This window comes from Balaenoptera acutorostrata, chromosome 9, assembly GCF_949987535.1.
Source record: "Balaenoptera acutorostrata chromosome 9, mBalAcu1.1, whole genome shotgun sequence".
Taxonomy (NCBI): domain Eukaryota; kingdom Metazoa; phylum Chordata; class Mammalia; order Artiodactyla; family Balaenopteridae; genus Balaenoptera; species Balaenoptera acutorostrata.
Genome location: NC_080072.1, coordinates 4,973,001 through 4,996,842, shown reverse-complemented (window position 1 = coordinate 4,996,842; position 23,842 = coordinate 4,973,001). Strand labels below are relative to the sequence as shown.

The 23,842-nt window shown below is 44.7% G+C and overlaps 1 protein-coding gene across 21 annotated transcripts in view; it reads left to right on the top strand.

Moving 5' to 3' along the window:
- Positions 1-5,496: 5,496 nt before the first annotated feature.
- PPP6R3 (protein phosphatase 6 regulatory subunit 3) overlaps positions 5,497-23,842 on the top strand; it is a 129,944-nt gene continuing 111,598 nt past the window's right edge. For 16 of the 21 annotated variants that reach the window (XM_057553735.1, XM_057553733.1, XM_057553742.1 and 13 more), the window contains exons 1-2: positions 5,497-5,629; positions 6,397-6,470. The gene's annotated coding sequence lies outside the window, so the exon portion shown is untranslated. The remainder of the gene's footprint in view (positions 5,630-6,396; positions 6,471-23,842) is intronic. The other 5 variants (XM_057553741.1, XM_057553731.1, XM_057553738.1 and 2 more) reach the window with 4 other exon arrangements.

Here is a 23,842-nt window from a genome sequence, read left to right as displayed (position 1 = left end):
CCAGCAGGAGCTAGAGTGCAGCCGGCCCCCGGGGCCCAAGGCAGCAGCTCCTGCCCACAGAGCTGCCTGCGGAAGGAAGCTCAGGGCTCGGAGCACTTGGGCCCCCTCGCTCTCAGGTGCGCATTAAAGCACCAGTATCGATGCAGGCAGCCAGTGGGGCAGCGGGGGGGGCGGCTGCATCATGGGGGAGAACCCCCGCCCCCCCAAGTCTCCTGCCCGGTCAGCCATCCAGTCTGCTCGGGAAGCCAGGGATCCAGCACGGGGTCGGGGAGCGGTGGCCGGGCTGCTGCTCGCTGGTGGCCTATGTGCGCTGGGAGGAAGTCCTTCCCCTCCCTCTCCCGCAGGCCCCGGAGAGAGCCATTGCGTGGCCGGGGTGCCAGAGGGTCAACCCACTGGCCTCCTACTATATGTCAAGTAAATCTATCAGCCTTTATTAAGCGGCTACTGTGTGCAGAGTGCTGCACTTAAGTCACATGCTGGGGGCCCCAGAGAGCAGTGAGATGTGACCCCCCCCTCCCTTAAAGGTGCTCAAAACCTAGTAACAGAGGCAGTTTCCAAAGCTGTGGGGAAAGCACAGTGTTATATTCTGGGGCCTGTATTCAGATGGGAAGACGAGGGCTTCCTGGAGGAGGTGATGTGTAATCTGTCTCTCAAGTGTGGGGGTGAAGTTAATGGGCTTATTTCATTTAAACTTCACAACAGCCCAGCTAGGTCAATGGTATCCCCAGTTTGTAGTAGAGGAAACCAAGGTTCGGGGAAAAAGAAGTAAAGCCAGAATTTTTTTCATTCATTTGTTCAATCCTTCCTTTATCCAGTAAACATTACCATCTGGCTACTGGGTGCTGCTCAATGTGGCCAAAAGGGCTTCTACTTTCCCTTTAAACCCTCTCAGCTCTGCCGTGACACCCACTGCTCCCCAAGTCTCTGCCATCCCTTACTGAGCCCTGCGGGGTTTCCCTCATGTGATGGCCGCCTCCCCACCAACCCCATCAGAGGGGATCCATTTGTTCAGCTCTGCCTGCCTCCAACCCCAGGACGGGTGTGGGAGCTCCGCCCTGCCAGAGGTCCAGAGTCCCCTTGGGTCTACAGCTGCCCTGGGCAGCTGAACCAAATCCATGTGCCCAGATCTGGAGCACGTCCACTGTCAGGCAGGACGCTGGGGAACCAGGATGTGGGCAGTGTAGAAGGTTCTGTCCCTGAGAAGCCTGGGTGGTTGCGAAGTTGGGTGGGCTTGGATCCCACTTGGCCCCTGTTCCTTCTCCAGAGCCACTCAGCTGGCGCTTCTAGCACTGGGACTCCCTTGTTGGACCACACCCTCTGATAATGGAGCTGGAGTCCCACCAAGGAACACCCAAAGGCCATCTTCTCTTTTCTTTCCCCGCAAGCTCGATGGTGGCCCTAATCATTAGCAACCCTAGTGGTTCCCCTTTCTATCACCAGTCCTTTGGTGGGAAGGGAAATACTCACCTCCCCCCCAACGCAGACTGAATCTTAACGCAGTGAAGAAAAGGAAAAGAAACAGAGTTAAATTTCCATGTTAAAATGGGCCTACCCTTCATATCCCACTAGATTTCCCTAACTGGCCCCTTCTCTCCAGCCTCAACACATCCTAACCTGACCCAGCAACCACCCAGCACCAGCTCTGGCCCTTCCAGAGCATGTCCTCTGCCAGGGAAACCCCACTCCAGCCCTCGGATCAGGACTGAGCCTTGGTGACCTAGCAGAAGGAAAGACAATGGTGGTCTCTGTTCTCAAGGCAAGCTCATCCAATTTAAAGCCTTTTCTTTATCCTAAGCTGGTCTTTCCTATCTGAGTGTATGTGTGTGTGTGGTAAAATGTCCCTTCTTTTATGAAATCACAGTAATAGTAAATAGTATTTTTAAAAAATCACTACTTGATAGAATTAAGATCTGGCAGCTCTGTGTCTGTTCCCCAAGGTTAAGGAGTCATAGCTGGGTGATGGGCATACGTGCACTCACTAATACTTTTCTCTCTACTGTTGAGTATGTGTGAAATTTTTCATATAATTTTAAAAAAAAATCTAGATGGGTTGAAAATTGAAATATTAAAAATTAAATTACAAAGGGATAGGGAGAAAAAGAGGAAGGTGGCAATTTGAGAAATCTAGAAGTTTTATGATGGTGAGGCCACTGCAGAGCTTTTGAAGTCACTCTCCTCCTTAAAGCCTGTCAATGGCTCCCCATGGTCCTCAGGAGATAGGCTCAACTCAGATGCCTCCTCCTCCAGGAAGTTCTCCCTGACTTCAACCCTTCTGGTTAGGCTAGGAGCTCATCATAATTGGAGACTTTGGGTGCCCACTTGTGTTGGACGAGGTACTGCGCTATTTCTTTTCTTTTTAATATCTGTATATTTGGCTGCGCCAGGTCTTAGTTGAGGCACCTGGGATCTTCCTTGCGGCATGCGGGATATTTAGCTGCGGCATGCAGGATCTAGTTCCCTGACAAGGGATTGAACCCGGGCCCCCTGCATTGGGAGTGCAGACCCTTAACCACTGGACCACCAGGGAAGTCCCTGCATTATTTCCTTTAATTATAGTGCACATGGCTCTGTGACCCACCTCAGTCTGGGATGGAGGAGCCTGAAGCAGATACCGGCAAGTCCTTTGATGATGAATGAGTAAAGGGATGCACGGATCAGTGGGTGGCTGGGCCACCTCCTCCCCAGGAGGGCAGGTGCCAGCCCTGGCTGCCCCCTCCTGCCCACACACTCAGAGATGTCCCTCTGAGGCACCACCCCCTGTCATCAACAACACTGACTTGTGCCAGAGGACCAGAATTGGGACACGGACAGGCAAGAGAGAGACCAGATTGAATAGGACGAAGGCTTTGTGCTGGATTACTTGGAAAGGAAAGGCAGGAGATAGGTAGGCTTAAGACTTCCTCACCAGACAAAAGGTAGCCATTGGAAGAACAAGGCAGGCCCAGCTGCAGGGAAGGGTCACACCAAAGAGCATTGTCAGAGCATCGGTCAGTCAGAAAGACCAAGAGGTCTTTAAAAAGAATTTGTAATGAAATTAACAATTAATTACTGAGCATCTACTGTGTGCTAAGTACTAGGTACTGTAGTACAGCAGTGAATAAAACAAAAACTAACCTCAAGAAGCTTTTAGTCCAATGGATCTAGAAACAGAAAGTCGTTTTCAGTCCTGTTCAAGAGCACAGGGTTCATCTCATATTTAATGTTATTTAAAGCATCACATTGTATAGAGTGTTTTTACTGTCCCAGGGTTCCCTGCAGCCTCTCCCGTGCTCCTAGGTCCAGTCGCTAGGGACTGCCCCTCTGGTCCTATGCTGCTGCTATAGCACAGCCTTGCTGCTCTTAATCCAAACAATCCTTTCCAAAGTATGGCCAGCCCTGAATTCGCCCTTCTGTTGCTCCGAAGCTTTTCCTGGCCCTCGCTGTCTGAGGATAAACCCCAAGTTCCTTCGCGTATCCTCCAAAGCTGCTATGAGTCCCTCCCATTGTTTTCCCCCCAGACCTGTGATCACCATGACCTGGTCCTCCAACAGATGTGCCTCCCCCCACCATGCTTCTGCAGTTCCCTCTGCCGGGTATGCCTGCTCCTGCCCCATCCCGGGTTATCTGTATGTATGTCCCTCTCCCTAACCCTCTGCACCAAGCACATCTTCTGAACTGGTTTCAATCTTGACTGTGTTCTTCACTAGCTGTGTGGCCTTGGGCAAGGCTCTGAGCCTCTTCCGAACAGTAGAATCAAGGCAAGTAACATCTGCCCTTGGTTGCTGCCTTCCTAGAGCCCCAGTGCCCTTCAGGGCATGGACACAGGCGGGTAGGTATTATCACCAGTACTTTACAGATAAGACCTGGAGATTCAGAGGGGCACTGATCACCCAGCCAAGGTCACTCAGCCAGTACGGGTGTCTAAATGCTTTCCGGGTCTCAGGTAACTAACACGTAATGTTGGGATGATAATCTACATGCAATGAACTCCTTCTAGATTCTGCTTCTAGCCACAGGCTCGCTGAAAGGGGTGAGCTGGGGGAGAGGCATGTTTGCACCAGAGACCCAGCTCCTCAGGTGCTGGGGTTGACCCAGTTCAAGCTGGGCTCCATTCTCCCTGCCATTTGGCACCGGGGCTCAGAGAGTCTGAGTCAGGGAGGTGGAGGGCCAGCTGGGGCGGGTGCACAGGGGTGCAGCGGGACGCTGAGCATTGGGAAGGCAGCCCAGGGGCCAACTCCAATGGTCCTGCCATCCCACTACCCCCAGGGGCCAAGCTCTGTTACTCTTCTCAGGCCTGGACTCTGGGAGACAGCCTGGGGAAGCCCCGCAGTAAGCCTGCCTCCTGTCGTTGAGGTGGATTGGCCATCTCTGACCAAGCCAGTGCCCCCAGGGAAACCTGCCATCCTCCCTGCGCGGGGCGCTCTTTATGACTCCAGGCCCGGCACCCATCTGAGCATTGGGACTGTTGGTTTCCCCCGGGGCGTCACCTCTCCCACCACAACCCAACCTGCTCCAAAGCCCCACCCTGGGGTCTCAGGTCTCTCTCCCAGCCACCCAGACCTAGGCCCACGGTTCTGTTCTCCCTGTCCCGTGGGTGGAAATGTCACCTGCTCAGGAAGACCCCGACCACTCTGCGGCCTGCTTTACTTACCTGGTGTTGCCCAGGTGGAGTCTGACGTCTCCCACAGACGTCAAGGCCGGGACCCTCTGCTCCCTGCGCACCCCCGCAGGCTGGGCACAGACCAAGTGCTCACTAGATTGGAAGAAGCACCTGCGTAAATCCTTCCGCGAGGCAAAACGAAGACCCCCGCGTCTCTGCACTTCTCCTCCCTCGCGGAACTGGGCGCACAGATTGGGGCACCTGGCCTCTCACTTTGACCCTGTAACTCCTGGTATTGCCGCCGCCTTTGAGGACAAGGTGACCGTCACCGACGGGCGACCCCTCAACCTTTATAAAATTCAGCCGTGGAGAATGCGGGCGTCGATCCCGCTACCTCTCACATGCTAAGCGAGCGCTCTACCATTTGAGCTAATTCCCCAGCTCCGAAAAGCTTCCGCCGCCGAAACACATTGTGGCTCACGTCATCACCGGTTTCCTCCAGGCCCTCCGACCCGCCTGCCCGCCGGTCTCGCTACCCCATTGGTTCTCTTGCAGCTCCCAGAGCTACGGCCATGATTGGTTTGGCTCAATTTAGTTTTAAAAAGCATTGGCCATCGGATTGGTGGTCCGAAGCGTCCGTCAAGCGGAGGCCCTGCTGTTGCTACGGCGTAGGGGGACCCAGCCAGGTTTCTCTCGGTTTCTGATTTGTTTCTCCAGACTCCGGGGTCCTAGAGGTTCCGGATCCGTCAAGTCCATGGGAAAAGAATGCGCCCCTCGCACTTGACGGACGGGGTCTGCGAGCCAATCGGAGTGGGTGCAACGGGGCAGCAGTGTGACCCAATAGGTTGCAGGGGGCGGGAGAGGGAGGCCAATGAGCGTGGAGCCGGGGGCGGGGGCAGGGCCTTGATTGGTCGCGAGGCGGCCGGAGGGAGGGCGGGGGGAACTCAAGGCCTGCTTGATACGTCCGCCATTTTGGGCGCTTCGCTGATGGTGTCGGTGAGCGCGTTTCCCGCCTGAGCGCAAGTAGCGGCGAGTCGCGGGCACCTCCAGGTAATGGGGGGAGGGGGCGGCGGAGCGGGCCGCGGCGCGGGGTGCGCGGGGTACGCGGCGCGCGGGCGGCGGCGGGGCCCCTCCGCCCGGCCTCGGCGGCGCGGGGAGGGAGCGTCCCGGCCCCCTCCCCTCCCCCCCGGAATTCGCCGCTGGGCGGCCGGGGAGGCGCGGCGCCCGGGCTCCCCGGCTCGTCCCCGCCCGCGCCTGTCAGCCGCTCGCTCGCCCGCCGCGGGCCGCGGGGGCCCCGCCGGGCTGGGCGGCTGGGCGGGTCGCGGGCCGGGCGGCGAACTTTGCGCCCGCGTTGACGTCCGCGGCCTGGCGCGGCGGGCTGCCGGGCGCGCCCCTAAGCCGGCCGGGCCCCGCTCCGCTCCGGCCTTCCCGCCCCGAGCGCCGTCCGCTGCCCACGGGCCCCGGAGCGTGTCAAGTTGAGGCGGCAGCTTGCCGGAGACTCGCGAAGGCCATTGTTGGACTCGGTTCTCCGGGAAACAAGTTCTGTGGGTTTCTGCTTCTTCGCCGCAGAGTCATCGGGATACGCAGAGCCCGGCTCGGAGTGTTTAAACCTCCTTCCGAGCGATTTGCTAACTCCGGTGTTGCGACTCCAGCGCAGACCTGGTCGCGAAAACCTCCCTGGCGCATATGCACTAGGGGGGTGGTCCTTCTTTCGGCCGCAAGTACCTCCCTCTTAAAGAAGCCCTCTCGCCGTTCCCTCGGAGGGGCTTCCTCCCGGTCCTGCTTGCCCTGATCACAACTTGGACTCTTGGTTGTAGGTGGACGGAATGAGTCCTTGGATGTACCGGTGTGTCCTGACGTTTCAACCTCGGAGCTTCGTGTAATTTTCTCGGTACTTCACCATTTTCTCTGTGGGTCGGATAGAGCTTTAGGTTTTGCTTTTCTGGGAGGGGCGCTTGGGAGTTGTTTCCTTTCAACCTCACAGCACTTAATGTTAATGTGGCTGTTTTGTTAATGTGGAGTTCACTGCGATTTTGTCCTCAAGGTCACGTTGTAGGTAGGCAGCAAGTGGGAAAGAGACTCCAGATTTCCAGCCACTGGGAAGTCTCCTAAGCGGTGGTGGTGGTGGAGCTTTCTTTGCTCTCGGGTTAGACTGCCTGGTTTCAGGTCTCGGCTTCACCACTTTCTAGCCCTGTGACCTTGGGCAGGTTACCCAAACTCCCTGCTTCTTCTGTGATACGGGAATAACAACGGTGTCTCCCTCCTTAAGTTTGTTGGGAGGAAAGGAGTTAATACGTGTAAAGCAGCCAGAAACGGTGCCTGGCACGAAGAATCCGCTTAGTAATTAGTGGCCATTATTAATTTAAATTTGATTGTTAAATGTTTAGATACTATTAGGAAGTCACATGAGTGTTTAAGTCCTGGCTTTTGGTGAGTGTCTTTAGAAAGCTCTGTGTATTTAAGAGTCATTTGGCCTGAGGACCACCCAGGAGAAGGGGTGGTTGAAGATTGATTAAATTACAAACGTTTTCTGGAGTAATTAGTGGTGGTGCCTCGGAATGGTTTAAGAGATGGTTAAATAAAGAAAAGCCCATCAGGAGCGCAAGTCGGATTCTGTTCCTACCGTACTTTTGGATACTACTTATTGAGTGTGATTGGCCCCCAATAACTCTAGAGTTTCTTAGTGTACTCCTGGGTTCTTATTGAGATTTGAAAGGTTGCTGTGTATTGAGATATACTTCAGTGAAGATAGTTTGGGAAATAACTGTTGTCCTGGATGGACGTTTTGCATTTCAGTATGTTTGATCAGAGTCTAGAGTAACCACCAAAATGCCGTGCACTCACTCACATATATACTCACAGTCTTTTGATTCCTGCCCTGTGCTCTTCTCCCTGGTACTTGAAACCATGCTTGCCTTTCCGCTGGAATTACTTGCTTGGGCCCTGGCTTGCTTTGTTGCACTGGGGAAGTGTTATTTTGATAGACTCGGTCTTAAGTACAGATGAGCATCTCGTTGGTTTAACTTACTGAAGAACAGGAAGAAGATTGTTTTAGATTAGAAAACTAGCTTTTGTGTAAAGTATAGCAAAACAAAAACTTGCTGGTTTCAATTAACTGCTTGGGAATTTGAGAATCAGACCATAACTGGACAGAAAATGAATAGTGATAAAATTAAGGCTTGACAGGGTGAGGTTTGCTTAGCCTCTTTAAAGTAAAGTTTTGCATTGATTTGGTACAAAGGTGTAATGTGCTTGTTACAGATGAGACATCTTCCTTAAAACAGTATTTGTCAGGATTGGAATTTAGTTTGCTTCTTTGATAAACTTGTATCTTGGGGTCTTATATTTTGGATATTTGAGAGGCAGCCTGAGTATATTGGTCTAAAATTTTACAATGCCTTATTACCCTTAAGAAGAATGATAGCAAAGTTCTTCTAACCGTCCGCTCAACTAAAACTCAGCTCTGAGTTTATTTCATAAAAAGCACAAGAGGCTGTGGTTGCTCCTCCTCATAAGTCAAGATCTGAGCCCTGGTGTGAGCCGAGGATTAGCTACTTTTTCTTAGGTGAGATGGATAGAAAAACATAGACCTGGCCTCTTGGCTTTAAGAAGCTTTCTTATCTCTTTCCTTTCTTAAGAGAATCTCAAATGGTTGGTTTTTGAGTTACTCTAGATCAGTGGTTCTCAACTGGAGGATGATTTTGCCCCAAAGAAACATTTGGCAATGTCTGGAGACGTTTTTGCTTGTCAGATCTGTGGGGTTGGGCAGTGTACTATTGACTTCTAGAGGGTAGAGACCAGGGATGCTGTTAAACATCCTATGATGCACAAGATGGCAACCCTCTCCCCCAATAAAAAATTATCCGGCCCCAAATATCAGTGGTGCTGAGGTTGAGAAACCCTGCTCTAGATAGATGGCCTAATCTGGCCTGCAGTGGAATCATTTGGGATACTTTTTAAGACCATGGGTGATGAACCCCACCTCTAGAAATGTGTGGTGAGAGTGAGAATATATTTTTAAAAGCTCCCCAAGTAGTACTGAAGTGCAGCTAGGTTTTGGAACTACTGTTCTAGACCACAGATTTTAGGGACTGCTTGTGGGTCAAGGAATTCTTTGTGTCATCTGTGAGCTCTACCCATACCTAGATCCTACCTTGGACGTTACTTAGTAGTGGGGAAGGATGGTGTACGTACGTTATTTTCAGGTGCTGAACTTTAAAGGAGACTGAACTTTAAAAAAATTTTTTTAAGTGAATTTATTTTATAAAATAATAGAGAAACTTATTTTTTCTGTTGCTTCATGAGAATCTATTGTCATAGCTGAAACTTAGTGCTCTCAGGTGTTTAGGATTGTTTGTGCCTATGCTAAATAACCTTATCTTACTGTGATTTTTGAGTTTTGTATCTTTTGCCCTCATCTTGTCAGTCAGCTGTCAGTTCTGTTTTTAGATGCCAGCTTCATCATTATCTTTTTTTTTTTTTTTTTTTTTAAATGAAAGCCTATTTCCAGAGAGTTAGCCCTGGATTGATTTGCCAATTCTGCCCTTTGAAGGCAAGAGAGAGGCAAACTCTATGCTTATTGTTTAACACAGTGACCCTTGCTTGCTAGCAAAGGGGGATTGCCTGTGCCCTGGACTCTGACCCAAGTGGGTGAGTGTTTTTTCTCCTGGGGAGGTGAGGTGCAGTAGAAGAGAGACCGGCAGAGATCCTTTTCTCACACACACTTAGAATATGGATGATCTAGTTTATGGAGCGGAAGAATGTTAGTATAAAAATTGTACAGATTTTCACCCACCGAATGTTAAAATCTTGACGTATAAAAAGGAGGAGATCAGGGAGGCACTTTCTAATCCTTCATCCTGAAATCAGGCCTGTGGCTACGCTGAGAATGACAAGTGGCCACTTCCCCGTCTACTTCTTCTAATCTTCATTTATTTGATCAGTAAATACATTGAATCCTTACTCTGTCAGGAACTGTATTAGGGATTCAGTCATGAACAGGCATTTAAGGACTTGCAGTCGTCTATGGGGAGAGGCAGCATTGACAAAAGAGGTGTCCTTTTGGCTGTGAGGCCAGAGAACACAGCTTGTTAGACTTGTATGTGGTGTAAATAGCAGACTCGTAATGAGAGGCCCTAGAGACTTGAGAGGAAAGATCTTGTGTTTGCTGGTTGGGTGGTTGAGATTGCCAGAAGTCTCTTGCCAAAAAATAAAATAGTTACACCTTTGTTTCTCATACGTATTAAATAGTTACTTCCACTTTCCTCCTTGGTTTGGTGTGTCTAAGCAGTGCCACTCTTCCCATGCTGGTGAAGCTGCTTTGCGGTGACAAATAAGATTGACCTATATTGTCTTTTGCTCCATAGATGTTGGTTGCAACATCTTGATCAAACTTGAAACACTGACTGTTCCCATACTGATCAGAGGCTTGGTGTAGGTTCATGCTAAACATCTTGAGCATCCTTGAAATCCATGGTGCTTACAGTGGGAATGGGTTTTTTGCTGCTGCAGTCTGGATCGAGGTTGACTGTAGATTTGACTTTTGACTTTGGCTTACGTTTATTTGCCACGGAAACCCCCTTTCCTTCTCCCTCCCTCCCTCCCCCTTTATTTTTCTTTACTGGGAGGGGAGAGAGAGTTACTAGTCAATGCCCAGTTTGTTTCAGGTTTTGAATGATTATGAACTGATATCTGGGTACCAGGTAGATTGGCTAGACGGTAAAGAAGCAAGTAAAAGGGAATCTTGGCAGTACTTGAAAGGCTTCTTAACCTTAACTAGGGCATTTTTTTTGTCACAGACTTTGCAAAGATCTGGGGTTACTCTGAGTAGAGGAGGTTTACTACTACTCACTTCTGCTGGCTAGTGTTGATCTGTTTTATTAAGTATTAGTGAAGACTACACAGTCGACTGATTTTATACAAATAAAGTTTGATAGGTTCTGAACATCTTTTTACTGATATAAGGAGACTCTGATTTTGTACTTCTCAGCAACTCTGGAGAAAACTAGGGTATTATTAATTCCAAAATATCTTACAGCGGGAATATGTATTGACTTGGAATGGTTTGTGTACCCCAGAGGCTGACTGCCATGAAATCTGGTGGCCCAGAGGAAAGATGAATGAGATTGTTTTTTGAAACATTAGGGAGCCGAACTAAAAAGGCAGCAATAAATAAATCAATAAGTAAAAGCAAGCAAGCCTGCAGAAGTAAAAGTATGACTGAATGTTGAGTCAGACTTGGAGAAAGCTGTGTGGATTGCTAGTGGGAGCCTGGAGTTCCCTGGACCTGGATGTAAATCTGAACAATAACGCTGGTGTCAACAGTAATGCGACACACTGACAAGGAGAGAAAGGGGAGCTTGCCTGAGAATGCATGGTGAGTAATCAGGGTGAGTAAGGCAGCAGTTACACTAGCCACTAAGGCACACTCCGGGGTGGCCTCCTCTATCCCGTCAGGCTTAGTGTAGTCAGTAGACATTGGCTGGACCTTGGTGAAATCTGGGCCTTCAGTCCCCAGATGAGGCAGTGGTGGGAGGAACATTGACAAGTATTGACTTGAGTGGCTGTGTGGGGCTTCCTTTCATGAGAATCATGGTTTTGGAGGTCATTGATTATTAGAGAAAAATTTAGGTCATGCTGGAAAATGGACCTATAGGCAGCAGAGAAATCTCAGTTCCTGGGTGATTCCTTAGGGTTTTGGTGGCCCCAATAGACCATAATTTCAAGTGTCATTTGTTTCAACAATAACATCATAGCTGGAACTCACTGCGAGTTAAGAATAAACACAGCATTGTAAATCAACTATACTCCAATAAAAATTTAAAGGAAAAAGAATAAATGGTTAACTTCTGAGTTGATGTTTTGTTTGTTGTTGTTGTTTGTTTTTTAGTGGTAGTACATATCTGTTTTTGTCATTGTAGTAGATGAGGGAGCGTAGTGTCTCCTGTTGACATAGAGATACATAGGGTTTCTGTTGCCTCTGGACAGTGGGCAGGTCACATCTGCCTCTGTTGCCTGCGATGAGACCCAGTCCCTTCTGATTAAACAATACTCTTTGAATCACCCCCTTCCCGCCTTTCCACTGTGGACCTCTCATCCTTGATTTATTATACTCTTAGATGGATACAACAGCTATGTATTTGGCACCTATCATAGGGGTAGTATTTTAAGCTAAGGAAGTTTTCACAGATTAATATCTGTTCTCTGTTCTCAATTCAGAGTGTCTTGTGGAGGTCAAGAGTGCACAGGACCTAAAATAGCTGACTTTGAGTTCTGGCTTCCACAGTCTTCCAGCTGTGTAATCATAGTATTAGATGACATCTCTGTTCCTTCGTTTCCTATTTGTGAAATGAGTATAAAATATAAACGAACTAGCACAATGCCTAGTACACAGTAATATTTGTTTTAATATTACTGTTATCAGTCTTCTTTCTAATAACAATAGAAATAAGTTCAGAGATGACTAATATAAGTTGCAGTGAAATGCCCTGAAGAAGTGAAATGGAATATTATGGCATCATAGAGGACTTTCGAGGTCTGACTAGCTGCTCTGGGGAAGTGTAAGGTGACGGCGAAGTGGGTCAGGGCAGGTTGTAGGGTTAGGTGGTAGTGTTGTTGTTGTCTTCTTTTTCCCCCCAAATTTGGATTATGTTATATAGATTTTATTTGCTAAAATGTGATAATATTTTCTTACTGGGGTGGGAGTAGAGATCATAAATTTGAGGTTTTGCACTTTGCCTTCTAAAATATTCATCTTTAAAATCTCTCTGGCGCTTTAAGACAGCATAAAAACCCCGTTTGCTTTGGAATCCCTCGTGTTATATGGAACCATATTTTTTCAGTGTACTGTGCTCTTGGAGATAATCACACATGTCTTGAAGGATCAATGTTTTGTTTTCGTTTTTGTTTTGAACTTTTATTTATTTATTTGGCCGTGCTGCGAGGCATGCAGGATCTAGTTCCCTAACCAGGGGTCGAACCCGTGACCCCTGCAGTGGAAGCTCATAGTCTTAACCACTGGACCACCAGGGAAGTCCTTGAGAGATCAGTGTTTTTTAACAGAAGATTGGCTCTTTTAAATTTTGCTTTCACTTTCTTTACAAATTTCACATTATAACCAGACAACTCTTTTCTGTAAAGGGCCAGTTAGTAAATATGTTAGGCTTTGCTGGCTATATGGTCTCTGTAACTACTCGATTCTGCTGCTGCGGTGTAAAAGCGGCCACAGTCAACATGAAACAAATGAAGGTGGCTGTCTTCTAGTAAAGTTTTATTTACAAAAACAGGTGGTGGGCTGGATTTGACCTGTCTTGCTCTAACCTATTTTTTGTTTCAGTTTTTAATGAGATCATATGTTCAAGGAGTATATGTCAGCCTGTGTACAGATATTAAATGTTAAAACTACCAATTGTGCACCCACTGACCAGCTTAAGAAATAGAATGTTGCCACTACCTTTGGCTTCCTGTATGACCTCCCCGACCACTCCTACCTCTTCTGACCTCCCCAAAGCAAGGGCTGCCCTGCATGTATCATTTTCTTGATTTACTTTATGGTGTTACCATCTGTGAATGTATCCTTATATAATATAACTTAATTTTTGCATGTCTTTATATAAATGGAATCATTTTGTTCTGTAACTCACTCCCTCCCCTCTTACTGTTTTTGAGACTCATTTATTCAAATGTTTGAGTACTTATGTCTTAGGCGCTAAGACATACGTTCTGATGTTGGCTATATTAACAGTGATCAAAGAAGACATTGTCCCTGTCCTCTGGAACTTACGTGTTGGTGGAGAAAGACAGTTAAAGACAAAGTCAAAGACACGGTAGTCATGTGGTGATACAGCTGGGAGCAAAGTCAAGCCAGGTGGGTGGGGGCTGTTTGCAGATTGAAATAAGGTGGTCAGGAGGGGCCTTCCTGAGACCTCTGAACACAGGAGGTGAGGCAGGGAGCCACATGGCTACGGGTGGGGGTGGGGTAAGGGGAGTCTCACAGGCAGAGTCTGGTGCACGTGAGGTGCTAAGAAGGGTTGTACCTGCTGTGTTGGAGGGACAGTAGAGAGCCTGGCAGGAGGGAGAGTGGCAGGAGAGGAAGTCGGGGGGGGGGGCGGGAGCCCGTCACACAGGCCATTGTTGGGATTTTGTCTATTGCTCTGAATGAGATGGGAAGTCATTGTAGTGTTTTGAGCAGGGGTGTCATATGAGATCTGATTTATGTTTTTAAAAGGTTGTCCTGAAATCGTGTTAAGAATAGCTGCCCCTCTGCTGCCCAGGATCCAACAGAACAATGATGACAGCTTGGAGTGACAGGGCACAGGGGTGGAAGTAAGGAGTGGTTGAATTCTGGGTGCATCTTGAAGGTCGGGCCAACAGGCTTTGCTGACAGATTGAATATAGCTGAGAGAGCGGAGTGAAGGTGATACCGACCAGGGGTTTTTGCTTGCAGTCAGGTTGGTGGGGGGCGCAGGTTTGGAAGTAAGATCAAGAGCTGGGGTCTGGGCCTGTTGCATTTGTGACGGTCTTTGAGAGCTGACTGGAGCCACGCAGGGTTACGGCGTTCGGAGTTGAGGGGAGAGGTCTGGGCTGAGGGTAGATATGTGAGGGTCGTCAGTGTTTTGATGACACTTAAAAGTCCTGATGTTGAGTGAGCGCACTGATGAATGAGGGCCGAGGCAGCAAGGAAAATGGGGACAGGCAGCCCCCGAGGTAGAGGAGAACCAGGTAGGCCTTGCATCTTTGAAGACGGGGGAGGCGTCGTCAAGGGGGCGGGAGTGAGAACCCAGGCCCAGTGCTCCTGCTGTGCCCTCAGGTGAAATGAGGGCCCAGACTTGTCCTGTGGCTTTGGTGGCACATGAGTCATTGATGATCTTGACAAGAGCAGTCCCCACACGGTGGTGCAGGAAGAGCCTGGAAGGGAGGGTTCACGAGGGATTGAGAGAAGAGGAGGGCAAGTGGAGGAAGCCCTTTTGTGGGCACTTGCCGCTGTGCTAAAGGGAGAGTTGGGGCCCTGAGAAAGTTTGGTTGAGATGGCCGAAATTACAGCATTTTCGTACTGTTGGTGGGAGATGGTTCTGTACAGAGTGAACGCCTTGATGAAGCGGGAGAGGGGACATTTGCTGGGAATGGGCCCACGTGGAGCACCCGTATGCTCTTCCTTGGTAAGATGAGGGAGAGCATAGTAGGGGAGCCGGCATGGTGGGAGCAGGGCCGTTTTCTTTTTTCTCCGTGAAATAGGAGGAGTTATCAGTGAAAATGAGAGTGAGTAGGGGCCGGTGGGGTGTGAGGAGAGAGGAGAAGGTATGCAGTATTCTATGGGAAAGTAAGAATGTGAATGGACTAGCCACGTGGAGTGGCCTCCTGAGGGGAGCCATCCTTAGTTTAAAGTGAAAAAAGCAGTTGTGTTCTTTTTCCTGGGAGCAGAATAGGCAGTGTTGCAGTTGTGTTGGAGTTGTGGTTTACCCAAGCAAAAGTGGCAAAGCAAGAGAAGGTCAAGGGAGTGATTATGATGGTGAGGTATGGACTTGAAGCTGGGAAGGGAGGGAAGTGAGACCATGCAGATAACGAGTTTTGTCTACAATGATGTGTGTAGCTAAAGTTTATTCCTTTTCACTTCTGTGTTCTATTTCAGATTGAATATCTCATTTTATTCTCTGTCCTATCATTGTAGGATAGGATTGTTTCCACTAAAGAAACAGCGAGGCTTTGAACAAGTGCAAAAGCATTTCTTCAAGGTATGAAGCCTTGGAGAGAACTAGAATTGCAGGGTAGTGGGACCTGTACAGCTTTAACTTTAGTTAAAAATAGTTGAACCAGTTTACCCTCCTACCAGCACTGTTGTTCTGCATCCTTGCCAACTCTTGGTATTGTCAGACTTTTTTGTATTTTGCCAGATTGGTGGGTGTGAACTTACATCTCATTTTTTAATTAATAGCTTTATTGAGATGTAATTCACATATTACCATTTACCCATTTAAAGCGTACAATTTAATAGGTTTTAGTATATTCACAGAACTGTGTAATGATCACCACAATCTAATGTTAGAACATTTCATCATCCTGAAAAGAAACCTTGTACCCATTAGCAGTGACTCTCCATTCCCACCTAACCTCTAGGCAGCCACTAATGGACTTTCCGTGGATTTGCCTGTTCTGGACATTTCATGTAAACGGAATCATACAATATGTGGTCTTTTGTGACTAGCTTCTTCCACTTAGCATGTTTTCAAGGTTTATCCATGTTGTAGCATATTTCAGTATCAGTGCTTCATTGCATTTGATTGCTGAATAACGTTCCATTGTATGGCCATACCACATGTTATTTAATCATTCATCAGTTGGTGCATGTTTGGGTTGTTTCCACTTTCTGACTGCTATGAACAGTACTGCTGTGAGCATTTGTGTATAAGTCTTTGGAGGGGCATAGGTAGTTATTTCTCTTGGTGTATACTAAGGAGTGGAATTGTTGGGTAATGTAACTGTGTTTAACATTTTGAAGACCTACCAAACTGTTTTCCAAAGTGACTGTACCATATTGTATTCTCACCAACACTGTATCAGGGTTCTAATTTCTCCATGTCCTCACCAACATACATTATTTTCCCTTTAAAAAAAAAAATTATAGCCATGCTAGTGAAGTGTGGTATCTCATTGTGATTTTGCCTTTCCTGAATAACTAATGCTGTTGAGCATCTTTTCATGTCTTTATTGGCTGTTTGTATATCTTCTTTAGAGGAACGTCTATTCAAGTAATTCTTCGGCCATTTTTATTAATTCATTTATTTCTGCATGGTTTTAATGTTTTTCTTTCATATTACTACTGAAGTTGAGCATTTTTTTGGCTATTTGGATTTCTTTTGTGAAATACCTGTGTATGTCTTATTTTTTTTCCTCTTGTGTTGTTTGGTTTTTCTTATTTGTAGGAATTCTTATATATTCTGATTTTTATTAATTCTTTGTGTGACAAATATCCTTTCCCAATTTGTGACCTGTCTCTTTACTGTGTTTATGGGATTTTAAAAAAAATGTTTATTGAAAGCATGTAATAAAAGGGCAAAAATGGATCTTAGTATCTTCTAATCTTTTCTTCTAGCCCTCATACTACCCAAGTAGAAGAGGAAATAGATTTTTTGGTTTATAGGTAGTTGTCTTTTAAAAAGTTTTATGTTTTTTTCTTTCTACAAGTCTTGCATTTTTTTTTTAAATTTTATTTATTCATTTATTTATTTATGGCTGTGTTGGGTCTTCGTTTCTGCGCGAGGGCTTTCTCCAGTTGCAGCAAGCGGGGGCCACTCTTCATCATGGTGCGCGGGCCTCTCACCGCCACGGCCTCTCTTGTTGCGGAGCACAGGCTCCAGACGCGCAGGCTCAGTAATTGTGGCTCACGGGCCCAGCCGCTTCGCGGCATGTGGGACCCTCCCAGACCAGGGCTCGAACCCGTGTCCCCTGCATTGGCAGGCACACTCTCAACCACCGCGCCACCAGGGAAGCCCAAGTCTTGCATTTTTTGTTGTTGTTAGATTTGTTTTTTGGTTACTTTATAGTTTTTGTTGATGTTGTAAATTTTTTTTTAAGTTAAAAATTTCTGGGCTTCCCTGGTGGCGCAGTGGTTGAGAATCTGCCTGCCAATGCAGGGGACACGGGTTCGAGCCCTGGTCTGGGAAGATCCCACATGCCACGGAGCAACTGGGCCCGTGAGCCACAATTACTGAGCCTGCGCGTCTGGAGCCTGTGCTCCGCAACAAGAGAGGCCGCGATGGTGAGAGGCCCGCGCACCGCGATGAAGAGTGGTCCCCACTTGCCACAACTAGAGAAAGCCCTCACACAGAAACGAAGACCCAACACAGTCATAAATAAATAAATAAATAAATAAAAAAGAACGTGAATTAAAAAAAAAAAAATCACATTACCTTTAAAAAAAAAATTTCTATTTGCTGGTAAATGGAAATGAAGATGACTTTATATGTGACTCTTATATTCTTTAACTTCTCTAACGTAATAATTTGCTTGTGGACTCTTGGGGGTTTTTATGTAGATAATCATCTAATCTTTGAATAATGATAGTTCATTTCTTTTCAGTCCTTTTACTTTTTATATCTTAATTCTAGTTCTAACTGCACTGCTTCATGGCAGCCAGTGGGGAATATAAATGGTAATGGTGGGCATCCTTGTCATATTCCCGGTTTTAAGGGAAATGCTTTTATTTTTCACCATTAAATGTGTGGATACTTTTTTTTTCCTTTAACAGGTTGAGGAAGATTTCTTCAATCTTAGTTTATGGAGAAATTTTTTAAAAAATCACAAGTGGGCATTGCACTTAATTGAATGCATTTTCTACATCTATTGGGATGATATTACAGTTTTTCTCCTTTAATCTAGTAATATGAAAAATTGCTCTAAAAGGTAATATTGGAATTAATTTCACATTTCTGGGATAAATCCAGCTCAATCATGACATATTCTTTTTTTTTTTTTAATTGTTTATTTGTTTCGTTTTTGGAATGTATTTTTTTTGACCATGCCACTCGGCTTGCGGGATCTTAGTTCCTTGACCAGGGATTGAACCTGGGCCCCAGCAGTGAAAGTGCCAAGTCCTAACTACTGGACCGCCAGGGAATTCCCTTAGATATATATATTTTTTTAGTTGCTAATATCTTAGGATTTATGTATCTATGTTCATTGGTAAGATCTTTAATTTTCCTTTTTTGTATCAGCTTTATGAGTTTTACCATCAAGGGTATTCTCAGTCTAATAAAATGAGCTGTAGTGTTTCCTCCTTTTTATTCTCTTAGAGAGCTTCTATGTAAAATTGGAATTATCTGTTCTTTCATTTTGATAAAACTTGCCTGTAAAACCATCAGGGCCTGGTGTTTTCTGTCTGAGATTTAAAAATTACTGGCTTGGTTGCTGTAATATTTATAGGATCATTAGAGTCTTCTTTTTCTTGAGTCACATTTGGTAATTTTTCTAAAACATTTATTTTGTCCTTGTTTTCAAATATATTGGCAGAAAATAATATCTTATGATTCTGCCTGATTTGTAATTAATTACTAATATTTACTTTCTTAAGCAGGATTCTTAGCTCATTGATTTTCAGGTCTTTTGTATACATGTATACATATATATGTAAATAAGGTAGTAACTATCCTTTAAATACTACTTTAGCTCCAATTCAGAAGTTTTGCTATGCAAAATTTTTATCTTTTAGTTCTGAATGTATTCACATTTTCATTTTGATTTCTTCTCTGACTTAGAAATTTAGAAAGTTATTGAAAAATCTTGATATATTGATCTATATTTTATTTATTTATTTATGGCTGCATTGGGTCTTCATTGCTGTGCGCAGGCTTTCTCTAGTTGCGTCGAGTGGGGGCTACTCTTCGTTGTGGTGCGCGGGCTTCTCATTGCGGTGGCTTCTCTTGTAGCAGAGTATGGGCTCTAGGCACACGGGCTTCGGTAGTTGTGGCGCACGGACTTAGTTGCTCCACAGCATGTGGTATCTTCCCGGACCAGGGCTCGAACCCATGTCCCCTGCATTGGCAGGTGTATTCTTAACCACTGTGTCACCAGGGAAGCCCTGTATCTTTTAATCTTTGTTATTGATTGCTAACATACATTGTGCTAATAAAATGTGGTCCAGTGTGATTTTCATTGTTTGAAATTTGTTGAGGCTGTTTTAATGGTGTCTAGTTTGTGGCAAATTTTTATTAGTTTTCCACGTGTGTTTAAAAAGAACGTGTTTCCAATTTTAAGGTCAGGTTTTCCCATGTCTATTGGATGAAACACATTAATTGATTTCACATTCAAACTAGTGTCCTTAACTAATATTGTCTGCTTGTTCCATCAGTTACAGAGAGGGGTGTTGTTAAAATCCCATTGTGATGGAACATTTGTCAAATTCCTATAGTTCTCTCAATTTTTGCTTTCTATCTATAAGTTTAGAATTGCTAAGTTTCCAGTGACTTGCACAGTTTGTCATTCTGTAACGAATCTTTGTTTCTAGGAACATTTTTTGCACTAAAATATATTTTGTCAGATATTGCCATAGCTGTACCAAGGGACTTTAGTTAATGTTTGCCTGGTATATATTTTTCTGCCCTTTAACTATCAAGTTTTGGTGCCCTTAATGTTTTAGGGGTGCCCTTTGAAAGCAGCACACAGCTAGATTGCATTTTTATAATTTGACTTTAAGCTGGTTAGTCTATTTACATTAGTTGTGATTGAAATATTTGGTTTATTTCTACTTTCGTATTTTGTGCTAATTGGGCTTATTTTTTGTTCTTTTCCTTTTCTTGTCTATATATTGTGGGATTTTTTTCCCTTCATTCCTGTCTACCCTTTTTACCTACACCCAGTAAGAGATTAGACGCTTCTTTTCTTGGTGATCTTAATCATTTCATATTTAACTTAAGGCCCAAAGTTAATTGATATCTTTACCCTTATAAGAACTATTGAATGCTTTTAGTCTCAATTTATATGCAGCTATTGCCTAACTAGATTAGAATTAGAAGTGAGCTGTCAGTTGTTCCTTATCCAGGAATTTGAGGTATTCTGTGCCTAAAGTGCTCTTCATGTTGGCCAGTCCAGCAGATATGTTTAGTCTTTTTTTATTTTTAGATTGTTGGTATTACCTTTTATTTTGGATTGCTCTTTTGGTGTCTTGCTACTTTTGAATAATCATGTACCAGATATTGTTTTGGATATGTGTCAATCAGTATTCAAAAAACTTTAAAAATTGCAAGTAATAGAGGCTGTTCATTTAAAAAAATTTTTATTTTTATCTTTTGGCTGTGTTGGGTCTTCGTTACTGCGCGCGGGCTTTGTCTAGTTGTCGCGAGCGGGGGCTACTCTTCGTTGTGGTGTGCGGGCTTCTCATTGCGGTGGCTTCTCGTGGAGCACGGGCTCTAGGTGCGCAGGTTTCAGTAGTTGTGGCACACAGGCTCAGCAGTTGTGGCTCGTGGGCTCTAGAGTGCAGGCTCAGTATTTGTGGCGCACGGGCTTAGTTGCTCCGCGGCATGTGGGATCTTCCCCGACCAGGGCTCGAACCCGTGTCCCCTGCATTGGCAGGCAGATTCTTAACCACTGCGCCATCAGGGAAGTTCCGAGGATGTTCATTTTGTTAAGAGCTGGCAAGTGCGATTGTTTTTCCCTCCTTTAAATGGAGTGTTCCTATGTTAATAAGGAATTTCTTAAAGATTTTCTGGTCCTTCACATTAATTAGCTCATTTTTATATCCAGAAATGGAAAAGATTTCAAGACTAGTTACCTTTTTTAATCAAGACTAGTTACCTTTTTTAAATGGGGTCATTTGCTAGGAAACGTTTATGTGAACTTTAAATGTGACTCTGGCCAAGTATAGAACACCAAAAACAATCTGGAAAAGGGATGTGGATCAAAATAGATTATGAACTGAATCTGTCTTTGCGAAAGGAAAAGAGTAGGGTTCAGCATTTATAATACGTGGCCTATCCTGAGGGAGAGGGGGGACGGTTTTATACTTCTTTATGTTAAGTCTTTTCTTACTCTGACTAATAAATTAAAAGAGGCATGGAGGAACATACTAGCATAGGCTGGGCTGGGTTGGAACTCGCTTTGTGACAGTGTGGTTAGCAGGTTTGTAAACTGAGGAGAGTTAGGGGGTTTGGCGCCAGTGCTGCTGATCCCAGGAGTAAAGAGTTAGTAAATACTTTCAGTCCTATCCCAGTAGTTTTCAGTGAGGCCAAGGAGCTTGAAATGCATCGGTATTATAATTATTGTTTTCATCAAATTTCAAAAAATAAAGTTTGATAATCTTCTAGGGCAACGAGGAAAGAATGAGGAAGAGTTGTAGGGGGCCCAGGGTAGAGAGAGAGAGAGCTGGTTTAGCAGAATTGTTGTGAGGATTAAAGTTAAACATTATTGGGCATGTTTATGTTTATCCCCTGCAAAAAGTAGAGTCCATTCCTGCCATTTACCATATTGTCAGGCTTAAAGTTTTTCAATTTTTGGCATCAGTGACTGTTGAATTGCCTCTTGATTAGTGTAAACCTTCAGCAGCCTGCCCTTGCTTACGTACCTGCCTTACACTGGGTAGATGTAATTGTCTCTTCCTATTTTGTTTGCCCAGTGCCTGTTATTACGGTTGTCACTTGTGCTTGATTCATTACTTGCATAGTTTAGGTGAGTGTAGGATGTTCATCTTTTATATGAAGAAGGAACCTCTGGGAGGGAGGGAGGACGTCTAGCCAGAATGATTTCGGGAAAGGGTTGTTAAGTTGATGAGAACTGGATTGGAATCTTGGTTTGACCACTGACTGACTTTGGGCAAATTATTTCACTTTCTGAGCCCTAGCTTCTTCCTATATAAAATGGAAGTAATATTAAAGTTCTCCTCCCTTTTCCATAGAAGATAACTTTGGGTAATTTGAATTTGTAGGGTTTTATTTTTTTCCCTTGCAAGTGTATTAATGTAGAAGTCATAAACTTCCACAGAACAAGTGATTAAGGCTATGCTGACTTTGTTAATGGTTAATATCTTATTTTATGAACTCTTTCACTGGCTTTGGTTTTGAAATCTTGACTGGTAGTAGGATATTGTGAAGTTTTCATTTTTACTTTGTTGCCGTTTTTCTGTTTAGAATAGAAGCCTTAGTTTAAAAAAATTAGTCAATATGTGATTATATTTGCTTTGAAAAAAAGTAAAAATAGGTAAGACTAAAATCTCTTCTGCTCACCTTCCCCCAATTCTTTTCTGTCTTCTGCTGTTAATAGTTTTGTCTCTATTTTTTTGATTTTTTTCAATGTGTTTGTATTACTTACATATGTGCTTATAGAAACTATACAGTGTTAGACATACACTTTTTTTTTCTTATCATTCATCACTTTTCATTGAGTCCCATGCAGTACACAGAGATCTGCCTTCTTTTTAATTACTGGTATACTTTATAGCCATTTCCCATTTCAGTGGGCTTTAGATTTTTATTTTTAATCGCAAACAAATTTGGGTTGCTTTTATTTATCTTTTTATATAAATTTATTTATTTTATTTATTTTTGGCTCCGTTGGGTCTTCATTGCTGTGCGAGGGCTTTCTCTAGTTACGGAGAGCGGGGGCTACTCTTGGTTGCTGTGCGCGGACTTCTCATTGCAGTGGCTTCTCTTTTGCCAAGCACAGGCTCTAGGCGCACGGGCTTCAGTAGTTGTGGCGCACTGGCTTCGTTGCTCCGCGGCATGTGGGATCTTCCTGGACCAGGGCTCGAACTCATGTCCCCTGCGTTGGCAGGTGGATTCTTAACCACTGCGCCACCAGGGAAGCCCTGGCTTGCTTTTAGTTTGTTACAATAAAGCACTTTGTTCTTAGAAGCTTTTAGAAGTTTAGTGTTTGGTACAGAAACAGGTAAAATACTAAATTATAAGCTGGATTCTTTGCTTTTTATCTTTACGTACAAAGTACAACTGTTAAGCAGTGGAAGGAAGCCTTTTTTTAGAAAGCTTTTCTATTATCTCCTTTTCAAGTGATGTATGACATATATGACGTTTATAAGCTCTACTATAAATGAACAGTGATTTAGCAAATCTTTTCTTGTAAAACATGCATAACACAAATTTACATTTAACCATTTTTTTAAATTAATAAACTTTATTTCATAGAGCAGTTTTAGGTTCACAGCAGAATTGAGGCAGAAGTACAGAGCCAGAAGCCTATATACTCCTTGTCTCCCCACGCGCCCCCCCCTCGAACCTCCATGAACCTACGTTGACACATCATTATCACCCAAAGTCTGCACGTTACATTAGGTTCACTCTTAATGTTATATATTCTGTGGGTTTGGACAAATGTATGATGACATGTATCCACCATTGTAGTAGTCTGTAGAACAGTTTCACTACCCTAAAAATCCTCTGTGCTTTGCCTGTTCATCCGTGCCTCAGACTTAACCCCTAACAACCACTAATCTTTTTTTTTCTTAATATTATATAATGAAAACAGGTGTATTTATAACTTCAGCATACTTCATAAAATCATTATTCACTGAAAATAGACAAATGTTTACAAAGAACATTTAACTTAAATTTCATAGTTGCTTATAAAATGGCACTTGAAAGAGTGACCTGTATAAGGAAATAAGAGTCTTGTCAAGAGACAGTAAACTATAAATATAAAATATACCACAGTGTTAAAAACCTCATAGTGTTCTATAAGAAAATCAATAAATATAACTTAATCTTTCTGGGGGGAAAGGTATTTAGCATTACAAATTTAACATACAGATTTTATATATGAATTCAA